This window comes from Coptis chinensis, chromosome 2 (genome assembly GCF_015680905.1).
Source record: "Coptis chinensis isolate HL-2020 chromosome 2, ASM1568090v1, whole genome shotgun sequence".
Taxonomy (NCBI): domain Eukaryota; kingdom Viridiplantae; phylum Streptophyta; class Magnoliopsida; order Ranunculales; family Ranunculaceae; genus Coptis; species Coptis chinensis.
The window spans coordinates 58546059-58562430 of record NC_141457.1 but is presented as its reverse complement, the minus strand read 5'-3'; the positions used below and the strand labels follow the sequence as shown (position 1 = coordinate 58562430).

Genomic DNA, 16372 nt, shown 5'->3' with positions numbered 1-16372 from the left:
TCCATGATGGTTGCACTTTTGTATATTGTTTCGGCAATAACCTGGTTCAACACAATGAGAGCAAATGATAAAGAACGCACTAAGAAACAGATGAATTTAATGTTGGGGGAGGTGAAACTAAACCAAGATAATGGTTGCCTACATACCCAAGATCTATTCTCTAGAGATCAAGTTTTCAACGTCGTTCACATTATGAGAGAAAATGGTTTTTATATGACCGAAGAGGTTGAGTCCTAAGAGGACTGTATTTGTTTGTCACAAGAATTGTTATCTCTTTGAACTTTTATCCTTATATTTTTACAATAATGAACCTGGACATATTCTTAAATATACCAGTTATTGGGTGTAGTTAGGATTATGCCCTTGGGCTAGATCTGTGGGCTTAATGAGCCACAAAGTGGGGGTCTATACATCGCCCTCTCTTTGGTGGATGGGCAAAGCCCATGTAACAAAAAAGTTAATATAGAAAAAAGAATGGAAGAACATCGATTTAAAATAAAAAAAAATAAAATAGAAAAAATGTTACCAAGTATTGGCGTGCATAATCTCATTGTCAAAGGCGACAATAGGCGATGATAGGAGACGAAAATAATGGCGACAAAAGACGAAAAAAATTAGCAAAAATTATTGGCGAAAATTATTAGCGGAAATAATTAGCGAAAATTATTGGTGAAAATAATTAGCGAAAATTATTTGTGGAAATAATTGGCAAAAATTATTAGCGGAAATAATTAGTGAAAATTATTGGCAGAAATAATTGGTGAAAATTATTGTCGGAAATAATTGGCTGAAGTTATTGGTGAAAATTATGGGTGGAAATAATTGGCAAAAATTTTTGGCGGAAGTTATTAGCGAAAATTAGTAGCGGAAATATTTGGCGAAAATTAGTGGCGAAAATAAGTGGTGAAAATTTTGGACGGAAGTAATTGGTGAAATTTTTTAGCGGAAGTTATTGGCGAAAATAATATCTTAACTTAAGAGATTGTGTGGGGTCGGCTAAAAGGCTAAAAATAATAGAGTTATAAAAGTAAGAAGATGGGTTTGGAACTTGTTTGGTCATAAGAATAAGAAGGAAAAAATTAAATAGGTAAAAGAATTTTAGGGCTGGCCGGCCTATGGTATTGAGTTTTTTAAAATTGTATAGGAAGTGGGACGTGCCACACTTTATTGTCTTGAAGTGGGGTAGTGATATTACATTATGACCGACTTGTTGTATTTTGGTTTTTGTTATGAAGAGACAAAATACACTAGACTGGCCTAGTTTAGTATGTAGGAACTTGAAGAAAAGTAAACAATCTTGCGATTTCACTTTTTGAAAAAGGTTAAAGAGCAAATACAATAGTAAAGGAATGTGCCGGGGAGGTTTCACTTTTTGAAAAAAGCGGATAGAGCAAATAACGTAGTATAAGGAATGGTGGGAGGACCCATATGTGAGAAGGTGACAAATTATTTTTCGATTAGAAACCAAGAAAAGGTTTTAGAAGCGGTTCGAACTTAGAGTCCCATTGCACGAGGGAAATAGACTTGCAGTTCCAGTCCAACTGAAACAAAAGATTTCATCACTATAAATAACAAGGTACGACACATGGATAAAAAATATTTAAGGAAAGAAAAAATAATTGGAAAGCGAGCTTAAGTAATCTGATTTAACAAATTAGAAGCGAGAATTTGATACGATAATGACGAGAATTCAACTTCAACGAAGATGGACCAAGACAAAGGGTACTCTATACATACGAGGTCAACCAAGGAAGACTCCAATAACGGAGATGAAAAAACGTTTTGCATTACAAGAATTCAATGTGGACAGTGTGAAAAATGTTTTACAAAAAACCAAAGAAGATGAAGTAGTAGCAACATGGCACCAATTATCATATGGGTTGAAATTTCCCTTGGATAATACCGTTGCAAGGATCTTAGAATGGTGGCATGTTACACCTGCACAAATATCAATTCTGTTTTGGTCAATAGTCTCAAGGATGTGAAGATTACAATTATGGTACAAACGAAGATTTGGGTGTCAAGAGCTTTACTCAATTGCAAGGCCTCGTGTCACTCCGAAAGACAATTTCATAATGCTTGGCATGCATTTTAAAAATAGAAGGGAGAGGTTTAGTGGTCTTCCTGATAGCTATAAGCATTGGGAAGATTATCCGTATCACATACGAGGGAAGTGGAACACGATAAGAAGGGACGTTCCAAACAATTTTACTGGTAAGAATCTATTGTGTTTACGCAGAGGTCGATACTATGTTTGTGTTAGGAAAGGAAAATTGTGTAATAACTTAATTACTAATTGTGTTTTTGTTGTTAATTGTATTTGTAGATGAAATTTCACCGATTGATATGGTAAACATGGATAGCAAAACATAGGATAACTTAACATTTTACTTCCATGGGAAAATACCATCTAAAGTATTTGACCTAAGTTTCCTATATGATATTGTGGACTTCTTATGTGAGGTGGAGAAAGAGGCGGAAAAAGAGGATGAGAGTGGAGGGCAAGAGAGTGAAGAAGAAAGTGATGAGGGAGAAGAAGAAGGAAGTGTTGAAGGAAAGGATGAAGTTGAGAGTTGTAAAGTTGTAGAAAGGAAAAATAGTAAAAGAGGTGTGGAGAAAAAGCGAACTAAAGAATTTGAAGTTATGAGTGGACAATTAACTAGACAAAATAAGATCAAAGATCAAAACAATATTATTAGGAATAAGCGAATAATCGTAGAAGATGAAGATAGTAATAGTGATACAGAGGAAGAAGTGAATACGTCAAAAAATAGGAGAACGTTAAGAAGAAAAGATTATGAGTTACCGTTGAAGGACGACGGTGAAACTTATAAATTTTTAGAAGATGGTTATGGGAGAGAAGATAGCATAAAAGAAAAGGAGAAAACTGTGGCTAAATATTTAGAGAAGAAAGATGATACTGTACAGGTTGGATTTGGCATTTTAGCACTGAAGGAAAATCACAAAACGCAAGGTGAATCCAACAATTTAATCCATGTGACAACTAGCATGCAACGGGAGAAAAGGAACGAGGTAAATTATGTTTTTATTTGTTTATTTATTTATCTGTAACATGCGTTTTAAAGTTACGTTAATGTTTAAGGTAGTGAGAATAATGGAAGAATTAAATGAGATGGAAGAACAATAGCGGAACACCACTCTAAGGACCGAAGAATTAGAAGATTTGAAAGCCCGGATGAAAACTCAGGAAGAAGAAAATGAAAAGATGACAGTAAAAGTGTTGGGATTAGAAAAAGAATTAAGTGCTGCTAAGAAAGAGAATGTGGAAAACAAGAAATTGTTAACACAAGCTTCTCTAGAGATAGGAAATAAAGAGATGGAAAGGATGCAAGTAGTTATGCAAAAGGCAGATGTTCTGGAAAAGAATGAAGAGAGAAAGAAGACCTACAATAAATTATATCTAATGTATATGGAGATTGTTAAAGTTGCTCCGAAAGGTGTACCATTTTCTAGAGGGAACTTAATAGACTGTTGATTTTGAAATAAATGTAGTAAAAATACTACCAACCTTGAATGAACATGCATCGCCAGCAATAATTTGATAATAATATATCATCTTGCTTTTGATCTTGCTTACTTTGTTCCATGTCGATACATAGTATGGATAGAAAAATATGATAACGATATAACGAGGGGAATGCAGAAGCCCCCAATATAAAATCCATTGGAGAAAGTGTGATTGAATGGCAAAAGGGCCATGATCGTCCTCAATGAACCTAGCTATTCAGGTGTCAAAATATTTGTACCGAACGTGAGGCAAGGCCGGGCAACTTTTGGTGCAAGGCCATCACCCTTGCACTGGAACCAAACTAAAGCACAACGTCGTTGCGTTAGTAGTGGAATTTGCACGGATATTGTAATTTGGGAGTATTGCAATAATTGTACCGATCAAGAATAACCATCTTATTGACTCGGATTTCCTTCAAGTAGGCATGAATGCGACTTACTTGGACCGAAGAAGGCATAATATAGATGACCTCTCTGGAATTAACGTTAATGAATGATATTATTGAAAGAAAGAGTACAAAAGAATAGAGTAATGTAAAATGACAGTCAAACATATGAGAATGGAAATTGAATGCCTTTATTGATGGATAAAATAGAACGAACTACATAGATGGATAGATTTACTATTGATGGAGTAAACGTAAAAATATAAAAGATTTCCTAATGGTAAAACTTGCGAAGGTGGTAAGTATTCCATGGCTTTCTATCATTCTTCCAAAAACAGTACGGAGGAAATATGGCCCCTTAAATGCTGGATGATCTATGATGTAGGATCCTTGCCAATTTTCTCTAAACTTTCCTGATTCAATAAGTTTTGGGTTTCTACATAGAACCCAGTCCTCAGGAGCAAAAGACTTATGACAGATCTTCTTGTCGTAGTTCCGTTTCATGTCAGCTTGATACTTAATAAGCTGTTGTAGTCCCTCAAAGCAAACCTCATCAATAAGAGCTTTTGACTGAGCCAAAGTATTGTCATTGGAGCCCGTTTCAACAGCAACTGACCGAGATGTATTGGAGATCAGTTATGTAGGTAAGACTGCTTCAGCACCATATGCAAGGTTAAAATGTGATAATACAGTTGAATATTTTGGTGTTATCCTATAAGCCCATAAGACAGCTGGTAACTCCTTGACCTAATTCCCATTGGCGCCAGTCAAACGTCTCTTTAAGTTGGCAAAAATCACCTTATTGGTGGCTTCAGCCTGCCCATTGGCCTGCGGATGATAAGGTGCAGAGAAGTTATGACGTATCTTCAAATTAGTATAGAACTGACGAATTTCTTTAGCATCAAACTGTTTACCATTATTTGATACAAGTGTAGTAGGGATGCCAAAACGACAGACAATATCACTCCATAAAAACATCTTGATGTTGGAAGCATGGATTTGAACCAAAGGTTTCGCTTCTACCCATTTGGTAAAGTAATCGGTTGCCACAAGTAGGAATCGTATACTACTTGGAGTTTTAGGTAAAGGGCCAATAATGTCTAAGCCCCATTTGGTAAATGGCCATGGGCTAACCATGGGATGTAACTTAGTAACAGGGAGTTTACTCATATTGTTGTGCTTTTGGCATGGCTCACACCTCTCAGATAGGTGTTTTGCATCATTTTGCATCTCTGGCCACCAATAGCCCTGTGTCATAGTCTTATGAGCTAAACTTCATCCTTTGGAGTGGCTTCCGCATAAATAGAGTGAATCTCCTCCAAAACTTGAAGTCTTTCCTATTTTGATAGGCATCGCAACATAGGGTTTAAGTCAGAGCCTTTGTGATATAATTGCAAACCTCCATCAGTAGCAGATATCACCAAAAACTTCCATGAATCGCGTTTGATTCTTTCAGTGAGTTTTGGTTCTGGCGGAAGTGAAGAAATGTGCAAGTATTGGATATAGGGAAGACGCCAATCTTGCTTATTAGAGATCATCACTGGCTTCGATAGGATCATATCGGGAACTTCAAGACTATCATCTGCTTCATGTACCGACTCACTATCTATTTCTGGAACGAACTCAGGAGGAACAAATGGATCTATGGACTCTGATGGAAGGTCCAAAGTATGGTCATGTTGTGAATTTTCCATCTCCCTGTTCCGCTTTTGAGTCATGATTGGTGCGATTATACGTGGGTCATATTTCGTTGTTGTGTACAAGCAAAAGAGGTAATTGCTTTCATGTACATACAAGTCATGCAACTCTTTTTCGGTAAAGGCAACGCTTGGCTCTTTCTGGAACTCCACAGTGATGTGTCTTGACTCTTCGCTTCTAACTGTGGTCGAGAGATAAGCCAACGAATCTGCATGACGTATGTCATTTCGGAGTCTTTGAGTGATAGAGATGCTATCAAATTGTCAGGCAAGGCTATGTATCAAACTAAGATAAGCCACCATACGCTCCTCATTTGCTTCAAAAGACCCACCAAACTGATTGGCAACAAGGTGAGAATCCGTGTATAAATGGAGCTTTCGCGCTCCCAGTTTCAAAGCTGTTCTCAAGGCACAAATGGCAGCCTCATATTTGGCTTTGGTATTTGAAGCGGTGAAGGCAAATGGCACAAATTTCTCAATCTTCTCTCCATCAGGTTTAACAAAAACACATCCAATTCAAGACCCAAATTTATTATGGGAGCCATCTGAGTAAACAATCCATAGGTCAATAGTATTAGGAATTATGTTTTCAAGTTGGTCTTCGTTGCCCCCAGTTATTGGCGGCAGAATGTCTTCCATAGATTCTTCCTGGCACAAGAAATCGTCAATAGGAGAATCATCAATCGAAAAATCAACTATCAAAGAAGCCAGAGCATGTCCTTTTTCAGCAGTACGACTTTCAAAGACAATGTTATATGCACTAAGATAACTTTCCCATTCGGCTAATATGCTTGATTCTTGTGCGTTACGAAAGATCTTGCGTAAGGGATACTCAGTATAAACTCTGACCAACCTCCCCTGGAAGTATGGTTTCAATCGGCGAGCGGCATGAACCAATGCAAGTGCAATTTTTTCCATCTTTGAATAACGAGACTCAGCTCCGATTAAAGTCTTACTAATAAAAAAGACGGGTCTACCATCATCAAAGAAAAGAACATCACTAACAGCTTGAGTTGTAGCTGTTAGGTATATGCTAATAGGTTGACCCGTTGAAGGACTTGTCAATATATGAAGACTGGCCAAGTATTTCTTCAGTTGTTGCAATGCCATCTCACAATCAACGTTCCAAGTTGCCGCCCCCTTTAAAGTCTGGAATAAGGGATGATAACGATCGGAATATTTAGAAATAAATCTATGAAGAGCGGCAAGCCGACCAGTAAGCTGTTGAATTTCCTTCTTATTTTTTGGTGATATCATATCAATAATGGCGCGTATCTGATCAGGATTAGCCTCAATACCTCTACGAGTCATGAGGTATCCCAGACATTTTCCAGAAGAGAGGCCAAAAGAACATTTGGTGGGATTGAGTCTCATGTTATACTTGTTAACCCTATCAAAAATAAGTTGGAGATCGAAAAGATGATCACCAGTAAGCTTCAATTTAACGACTATATAATCGATATAAGCCTCCATTATTTTTCTCAGCAGATCGGAAAAAATTGTATTGACAAGCTTTTGGTAGGTTGCACCGGCATTTTTCAAACCAAAAGGCATAACAGTGTAGCAAAAAATGTCTTGATCAGTGATGAAGGCGGTGAACTCTTGGTCATCCACATTCAAAGATATCTGGTAGTACCCTGAAGAAGCATCCATGAAAGATAGGCATTGGATGCCCGAAGTGGCATCCACCAGTTCGAAAATTCGTGGCAATGGATACGAATGAATCGGACAAGCTTTGTTAAGGTTTGTAAAGTCAATACAAATTCTGATTTGTCCATTCTTTTTTGGCACTGTGACGACATTAGCAAGCCATTTTGGGTAAGTAACTCGTCGGATAAAGTTAACTGCAAGTAGCTTATCAATCTCCTCCTTAACTTTGAGCTTCCGATCAGGTGCCATTCTTCTTGGTTTTTGGTGAACTGGCCTGAAACTTGGATCAATGTCAAGTTTATGACAGGCAACAAAAGGGTATATTCCTGACATTTTCTCAATTTTCCAAGCGAAGATATGCTTATTTCGCTGTAAAAGGGAAACCAACTCTTTTTGCTCTACGCTCGAAAGTTCAACGGAAATAAAACTAGTTTCTTTTGTTGAATCTCCTACTTGCACTTCCAAAAGGCGATCCAATGTAGGCGGCCCTTTCACATGAGCCTTAATATTATAGATGGAGGGTACGCCGCTTGGTAACTGCAACTTGGGTGGGGCACTTGCAAGGATTGTATTACCACGAACTTCAGATTTTTTATAGTCATCCATTGTTTTGTCATGGCAGGCATGGGCAGATACCTGGTCACTACGAACCTTGCAAATATGCCCAGGGAATGGGAACTTGACACACTGATGAAATGTGGAGACTAGAACACCCATGGAATGTATTCAATCTCTGTCCAAAATTGTGTTATAGTGGGAACGATAGTCCATCAATAAGAAATCGAGCTCAATTTCTTTGTTCACTAATTTGATTGGTAAGGTGATTCTTCCAACCGCTGAAGATGTTGTCCTGTCAAAACCGATGATAAGATTGTCTTCGGCGATGATCATACCCTCATGAAGTTGCATATGAGAATAACATCCACTGAAAATGATGCTGGAAGTGGCATCTATGTCAATCATTACCCGTTGAACACGAGAAGCACCTATAGACACAGTAATTATGATTGTGTCATAGTGAAGGTGATATACACCAAGGAGATCATCATCAGTGAATCGGAGGGGATCTTCTTCAGAAGTTTATGTCTGGATTCCTTTGACAAAATCGACTTTGTTGACACGATTAAACTCATCAACATAATTAACTTTCAAACGCTTTTGATTAATACTCTGACTTTTGGAAAGAGACTCAACATGAGAATGGAAAACATTAATGACATGCTCATGAGTTGCAGCAACTGCCTGTTGAGAGTTTCTAGTAAGATATTCGTTTAAAAGTTCTTTCTCCACTAATTTCTGAATCCAACCCCAGAGAGAGCGACAAAGTTCTATCTCATGGCCATAGTCATTATGGTACTTACACCGCAAGGATTTGTCCCTTGTACCTTTGGTATCTTCTGAAAGCGGATAAGGCGTTGAAAGAAGATTCCCACTTTTCAACTTCTCATATATAACAGAGTACTTGGCATTTTAGCTCCGGTAGAGTCTTTCCATCACAATTAAAATTGACTTGCTTCTGATTATCATTCTTTTCATCGTTATGTTGTTGATCTGACTGTCCTTGCTTCGGCTTAGAATTCTTGCTGTTAGAAAAATCTTTACTCCGAATATCTTTGTCTCTTGCTACTTTCGCCGATAGGTTCTCCTTAATACGGATGTGTTGTTCAGCCTTAACATACATATCGTACCGAGTTTTAGGGGCATCTTTAATTAGAGAGTGGTAAAGATCCCTTACAATAAAATTTGAACTTCTGTCTCTTTCATAATATAATGCTTCTTTAAAGGCGAAAAGAAGCATCCCATCAGAAACTTCTGGAACATCTGCTGCTACCTTTCGAAACCTAGTAACAAAAGTTCGTAACTTTTCGTCACGTTGTTGCTTGATGTTCAGAAGTGAGTCGACATCCTTTGGCGTCTTGCAATTGTGGCAGAAATGATTAACAAATTGATTTTCTACTTCATTGTATTGGTGAATTGATATTGAAGGCAACTCACTAAACTAACGTAATGCATCCCTTTAGAGTTGATGGAAAAAGCTTACACATGAGTGGATCATCTCCACCCCATAACACCAACTTATTTTTAAATGATAGAACATGCAAGCCAGGATCTCCTTCCGACTCATCATAAAGTTCAAAATCGGGTTGTTTGAAGTTGGGATGGTGGTAAGCTTCCTGAATGTCGAGTGAAAACTTATCAAGTACACCATCATTGACTGTCAAGTTTTTCATTCTGACATCCCTTGACTCTCTATCGTTAAGTTCTTTTGCAATCGACTATTTCAACTATTGTTCTGTTATAGTTAAAGTATTAGCTCGAACAGCTGGACGCCCCCGGTTGTGCCCATGTGGAAAAGGATACATTCCATTATCTATTATTGGAGTTAGATATGTTTGGTGGTATGCACGATTAGCTCCGACCGGTGATTGTCTTTCTCTATCCCTGTAACCAGCCTTTCTAGGCCGGTAGTCACCCTTGGCAGGGTGGTCAGTATAATTATACCACTTCTCCATGTTTTGTTGCTCTTGTCTACGATGCCCGCCTTCCCAGTCATGTCGGACATATCTCAAATGGTGGTCTTCCCTAAAATTGCTTCTCAGAGGTAAATCTTCCCTTTGAGATCGGACATGTCTGGGGTAGTAGTTATCCCTGCCAATATGATTCTCCCCATAAGTACGGGTAATAGGGTCTCTTAAAGTGTGCAATGTTTGACTGTGCTTGAGAAGTAGCACGTTGCTGAGGACAATGAAGTGGATCTTCAAGATGGTCCTATACACTGGAATGGTCTGTGTCCCTGCGTGGTCGCCTTGATGTAGTTGAATTGGCAACATCGTCCACCGGCCTTTATCTCTTTGCCAGCTTCCTTCTCAAGTTCCTATTTAAATTTTTGACTCGTCGTAACTCACGCTCAACCGTATTAGGTATGTATTGGCTGTTACTATCTTATTTTTAATTAGTTGGTGTGAGAGTAATGTCCACGTCTATATCCATGTCAACTGAAGGATCGACACTGACAGACGGCGGACCACGTGTGGGATTACCAACTTGTAGGTTTTTTTGCTGCAAGATTGTTAGGGGTGGTGGCGGCGGCATTTGTACTTCCATTTGCGGTGGCAATGGCAGTGGTGGTAGCGGCGGTGCTGCTGCAATTGGATGTTGAGAATTGATCCTACCACTAGGAGCAACTCGATTGTTCAACGGTTCTTGCATTGGACGACTTGAATTTCGAGGGTTGGGATTCATATTGGCAGGATGGATATGTTAACTGTTTGGTTTGCTTCTTGTGCTTACCATCTTGATTGTTTCACATGATAATGGATTCTAAAAAACCCACAGACGGCGCCAATTATGTTTCAGCAATAATCTGCTTCAACACAACAAGAGCAAATGATAAAGAATGCACTAAGAAACAGAAGAATTTAATGTTGGGGGAGATGAAACTGAAGCAAGATAATAGTTGTCTACGTACCCAAGATCTATTATCTAGGGATCAAGTTTTCAACGTCATTCACATTATGAGAAAAAATGGTTTTTATATGACTGGAGAGGTTGAGTCCTAAGAGGATTGTATTTGTTTGTGTCACAATAATTGTTATCTCTTTGAACTTTTATCCTTATCTTTCTACAATAATGAACATGGACATATTCTTAAATAGACCAATTATTGGGTGTAGCTAGGATTATGCCCTTGGGCTTAATTGATTTGGGCTGGATTCGTGGGCTTAATGAGCCACAAAATGGGGGTCTTTACATATATGTACGTAAGATTTTATTCTCAAATACAACTTATTCAAGTAACCTCGCTCACGTTCACATTGAAATATAGTTCGAGCAAGGGTTTTGTCCCAAACCTAAAGACCTGAACACTTTATTATCGTCATTGGAACCTACTCTCTAAGGAACTTGTGAGAAGGATTTTGATTGGTGATTTAAATTTTACAGTACTTCGTTACTTGGATTACAAGTTACTAAAAAACTTTAATTTTAATAATTACTTAATTTTTAATGCAAAAGAGAGATATAAATAGAAAGAGATATGTGGAGAGCTAAATTCACTCATGCAAGGTTTAACTATCAATAATGATCTTCATCACTGCATCTCTTAATCAAATTTTGGGTTCATAAACAAACCTATAACGGATTAGAGTCTTGGTCCCTAACAAAACGAACTCATCTCTGAGAACACTCTGTTAGCATAAGAAGTTAAACCAGTACTTCATCTATGAATGTACCATTCAACTCTTAGCTTGACATTTCACCAACCGACAAAGTTCACAGTCTAATTCCACCAAGTAGTAGCGCGCGCGACTAGTCCCAATGTCATTTGGGTCGCGTGCGCGAGTCTATCTTGAGGTCCAGACTCCAAACTTAACCGGTCACTACCATTTTGTGGTAGGATGTCAAGTTAAGATTGATACTCCTAATGCTAGTGACTGAACCATTTTACAAATACTGATTCCTCACATAAGCTTCATTAACCCTCCACAATGGAAGGTTTAGCTCATGATCATAAGAATCAAGATATTAAATAAGAAATAGAAGAAGATAGAGAAATCCTAATTTTACAAGAAAAGATTTTTATTAAAAATGTCTTGTATCAAAGCTAGCACATAGTTTTTGCTTATAACGAACTAAAATGGAAACTTGGAAAACAAAAATGAAAGCTAACTATAGAGTAAAGGAAAAAAAAACTAGTTATGGAGTAAGACTCCCATGAAGACTCCACCTCCTTAAGCGTATCAAGGGAGTGCTTCATTTTCTTTTCACCCACGTGAAATCATCACCTTCATTTAATTTCCATCTTCCATAATAATTTCTATCTTATCCATTCATAATCAAGACAAAAAATCAATTAATAGTGTGCACAAAAGTTTTCAATCATCAATTATCAAGCTTGACTTGAGCCCAAATTATGAGAGATTGACTTGATCAATAATAGAGAACCAAATCTTGTGGGCCTTCATAGTGGGCCCTACATATTTTGTCTAGTGGTGTGTCCGAAAGTTGATTTTCTGCCAAATTTGGTATTGGATAGAGCTCGTCTCACTGATCGTTCTGATGGTTCACTTGCCGAATTTGGAGTCCAGATTCAGAATTTTTGAGCGTCGGAAGTTTGATGCTTGTTGGCATGTTACTTCGTTAGTTAATCATGTTCTGACCTGGAAATGTCATGTTTGAGTCTCCGAGCTTCAGTCAGGCTTCATTGAGCTTCACGTGGGCTAAATCAGAATACTTTATGCATACACACTATTATGTGCTTAATACTAGTTTTGTCATTAGTTTTACGTTGAGTGCGAAAACCTGTAAAAGCACGAAAATACAATTATTTCATAATTATTAAACACATAATTAACCAACATGTTATGTCTCTACGGGATTTATATTACAGTTTGGATTTATATATATATACAGTTTGTCTAGAGTGCCACTCTTATAGTGACACTCTTATCTCACACTCTCACCGGTCCGGCCGATCTCTGTTTTACGAGATCATCAAATCTAATTCGAAATAAAGGGTATAATGGTAATTATAGTGTTTCTCTCCCAAATTTCGTTTCTCAATCTCCAGCAAAACCAACGCCTTCTCTCTCTCTCTCTCTCCTCTCACTACAGAAAATCTTCAAAAATCGAAACCCAAAATCAACAATAGCTATCATTCATAATCCAAAATCAAACCCAAAATTTCGAAACCCACAAATTGATTCACGAATTGATTTCGAGTTTGATTCACAAATTTGCCTCTTCAAAAATCGAAACCTAAAATCAAATAACCCAAAATCATGGTGCATGCTAACGTTTACCGCAACTGTAAATCTCTTTCACTCTTTTATTTTCATAAGATTTATTATTATTGTTTGTTTCATTTTTATGATAATCATGCTTTGATCTGATCTAATCTTAGTAGTTTATGGGTTGTTTAGATCTAATATTTCAGTTTCACATAGTGCTTGGTGTTCTGCAATCCACTGCAAATGCTACTAGTTTTCTACTTATCAATATGTTGAACGAGGGACACGCCATATTTTTTGCAAGTTCAAAGTCCACATTAAGGGTTCAATTCCTTCTATTTTTATGTTGTATCATGATGAATATGTAAAGTTGTGAACCATAATTTAGTTTCGCATTTCATTCATTTAATTTCCTTTAATGTATAAATTTGAACACTCAATCCGATTTTAGCCAAAGCGTCCAGTTAACTATTTAGTCAGTAACTAATATATTCTTTCTCCCTTGGTACATGTCCTTTGCGACCTCCTTCACACTTGTGTAGTGCCTTATCTTTCTTGATAAAGTCCTCTTTGTTCATTAGCTTACTAGCAGTGGCAGAATCTAGACAAGGCTATAGCCTCATCAAATGATCAGTTTGATTTTGAGGTTTCCTTCCCTTCACTGCTTCGATCTCATTGTTGTACTGCTATTTTACTTAGTTACATTTCAATGGATAACTAGACTATATTTTACAGGTTAGTTACATTTCTACAGATAACGAGACTATATTTTACAGGTCAGGTGGCACCCTTATTTCCTGAATCCTTGACTCCAAAAAGAAGGTGTTGTTAAGAAAGTTCATTACAGGGAGAAATTTGGACCTCAATCTGAAAGAATAAAAGCTCGAATGGCTAAGGTTTTTCTTCCGTTCTTTTTATCTATATATACTGTGTGTTTCTTTGGTCCAATGCATTTGGTGTTAATGAGGTTTTGAATCATGTAGGTGTTCCGTGGTCATGGTCTTGACTACGATGTGGATGGGCTCACGTAAGCTTGAATCAAACTTTAATTCCAATCGTTACAAATAGATGAATCAAGAAACTGCTAAAATTAACATTGACCGATATGCTTAAATATGTAGGGGAAACACTTTAGATAACCACAGACTCATAACATTTGCAGGGCATCAGGGTTACGATAAGCAAAATGCTCTTGTGGAGGAGTTGCACCTCGGCTATTTCACCCAGGGGAAGTATATAGGAGACAAGTGCTCATTCTGTGATCATAGCCCGACAATGGTTTGCAGTTTTTATTTTAGAAATATTAACAGTGTGACTCTTTGTAACTGATGCAGGGAGTTTCTTGTAGAAGCCGCTAAAAAGTTGGAATAGAAGGAGCGGAGTTTCTTGATGACCCTAATAAGGGGAGTCCAAGAGGTCTATTCTCCATAAACAAATAGGTTTTTTCTTACATTTACACTTATTATTTTCTTTTTAAAAGCCCGACATTCTTCTTGGTGGTTATCCAAGGTTTACGGCTGACTTGAGAAGTACTCCGACCACATAACAAAGTGTTCCATACTATGTGGTATGTGCTCCATCTCATCATTATTCTCACTAAGAAGTAAAAGAAAATTTTCCTTCGTTGATATTATGGATTTTTTTTTTTTTTTTACTAAGGCGATTCTTCCGACGGATCAATGGAAAAAACAAGCTCGATGGCGGCCAACCCCCTGAGGTCTTTGCAAGAGCTTTTCAGGCAGCTGACTAAATCAATGTAACTAGGGTGCATTTGTTGGAGATTTGTACCTACCTTTGTTCAGCTTTGAAAAATAAATTGGTTTGGATTTGAGGACGCAGTTGTTTATGTACTCTATTGAAGCATTCTATCCCCCGCATACTATGTATTCTATTGAAGCATTACGTCTCGGGCATATTATGTATTCTATTGGAGCATTCTGTCTCCAAGCATATTGAAACGGACTGCGCATTTTGGGATGTAATGGTGATTTTAACATGACATTTGTCTATTGTGATATAGTAGCTAACCATAATTCTTAACTTAAATTTAGTCAACTTAAAGCTCTTCGGTTCGCATTAAGCCAAGCAAATACAAATTGAACTGCACTGCCGGCCGATGATATATATGTCATTGATGGCCACTTACGTTCCCGCGAGAGGATTGTGATTCCAGTGTACACTTCGCAACTACCAAATAGTGCGTGTAATAAAAATTTGAAGGATGTACATGAATGCCCATTGAGCGCCAAGTCCAGAATTGAATAATCTTAGGATGTGTTCGATTTGTAGGAATATAGTTCCGTGGGGGAACTACCATTTTATATGTTTCGTTTGATTCAGAAACTCAGAGATACAGGACAGAGAAACCATGCTCAAAAATTGCATTTTGCCAAGTTCGACTATTGAAAACACGTATTTTTTACAATCCATATGCACACTTCGTTTGAGACCAACTTAGTTGACAATATTTATCTTGGATATTCACAAATTGTACAATTTCTTCACTTCCCCTTCAGTTTTCTTTACCCGTTGGTCCTTTCCGCCCACACCGTTTGGCCTTAGTCGCAAACGGCATGGCCACACCGTTTGGACTTAGTCCCAAACGGTATGGCCATGCCGTTTGGACTAAGTCCAAACGGTGTGGCTCTGCCGTTGGGACAAAGTCCAAAACAGAACCGCCCATTTTTTGCAAGTTCAAAGTCCAAACGGCATGGCCACACCGTTTGGACTTAGTTCCAACGCCAAACGGTGTGGCCATGCCGTTTGGACTTTGAACTTGCAAAAATATGGCGTGTCGGTTCTTTGAACTTTGTCCCAAACGCATGGCCACACCGTTGGACTTAGTCCCCAAACGGCATGGCCACACCGTTTGGCCTTAGTACCAAAACGGTGGCCATGCCGTTGGGACTAAGTCCAAACGGTGTGGCCATATCGTTGGATTTGAACTTGCAAAAATGGCGTGTCTGTTTTAGACTTTGTCCCAAACGGCATGGCCACACCGTTTGGACTTAGTCCCAAACTGCATGGCCACACCGTTTGGTACTAAGGCCAAACGGCATGGCCACACCGTTTGGACTTAGTCCCAAACTGCATGGCCACACCGTTTGGTACTAAGGCCAAACGGCATGGCCACACCGTTTGGGACAAAGTCCAAACAGACACATTTGATTGTTGAAGGTGTTTGATAGTTTTGTAACATACATTGAGCAATCAAATTATTGGAATCCATTCCAAGGGGAAAATAAGTTATCCCCAAGGTCGATTAGTTTTTCGGTTTCTTCCATTTTGCAAAATATTTGACTTAGCTGTGATTGTTATTTGCATTTTGTTAGTTAAAATAGTTAAAGAGAACTTTGTTTTCGATCATGTTGAACGATTTATT

General features: G+C 38.0%; 1 long non-coding RNA gene and 1 pseudogene across 2 annotated transcripts; both read left to right on the top strand.

Annotated features, from left to right (window-relative positions):
- The first annotated feature begins 12748 nt into the window (after positions 1-12748).
- LOC147516836 (uncharacterized) lies at positions 12749-13394 on the top strand. The gene is made up of 2 exons (XR_015213748.1): positions 12749-13069; positions 13183-13394. It is a non-coding gene; the product is annotated as an uncharacterized LOC147516836 (long non-coding RNA).
- Positions 13395-13499: 105 nt separating this feature from the next.
- Positions 13500-14361, top strand: LOC147516835 (uncharacterized; annotated as a pseudogene). The gene is made up of 6 exons (XR_015213043.1): positions 13500-13526; positions 13583-13636; positions 13767-13886; positions 13974-14017; positions 14112-14237; positions 14325-14361. The product of XR_015213043.1 is annotated as an uncharacterized LOC147516835 (transcript).
- Positions 14362-16372: the final 2011 nt, after the last annotated feature.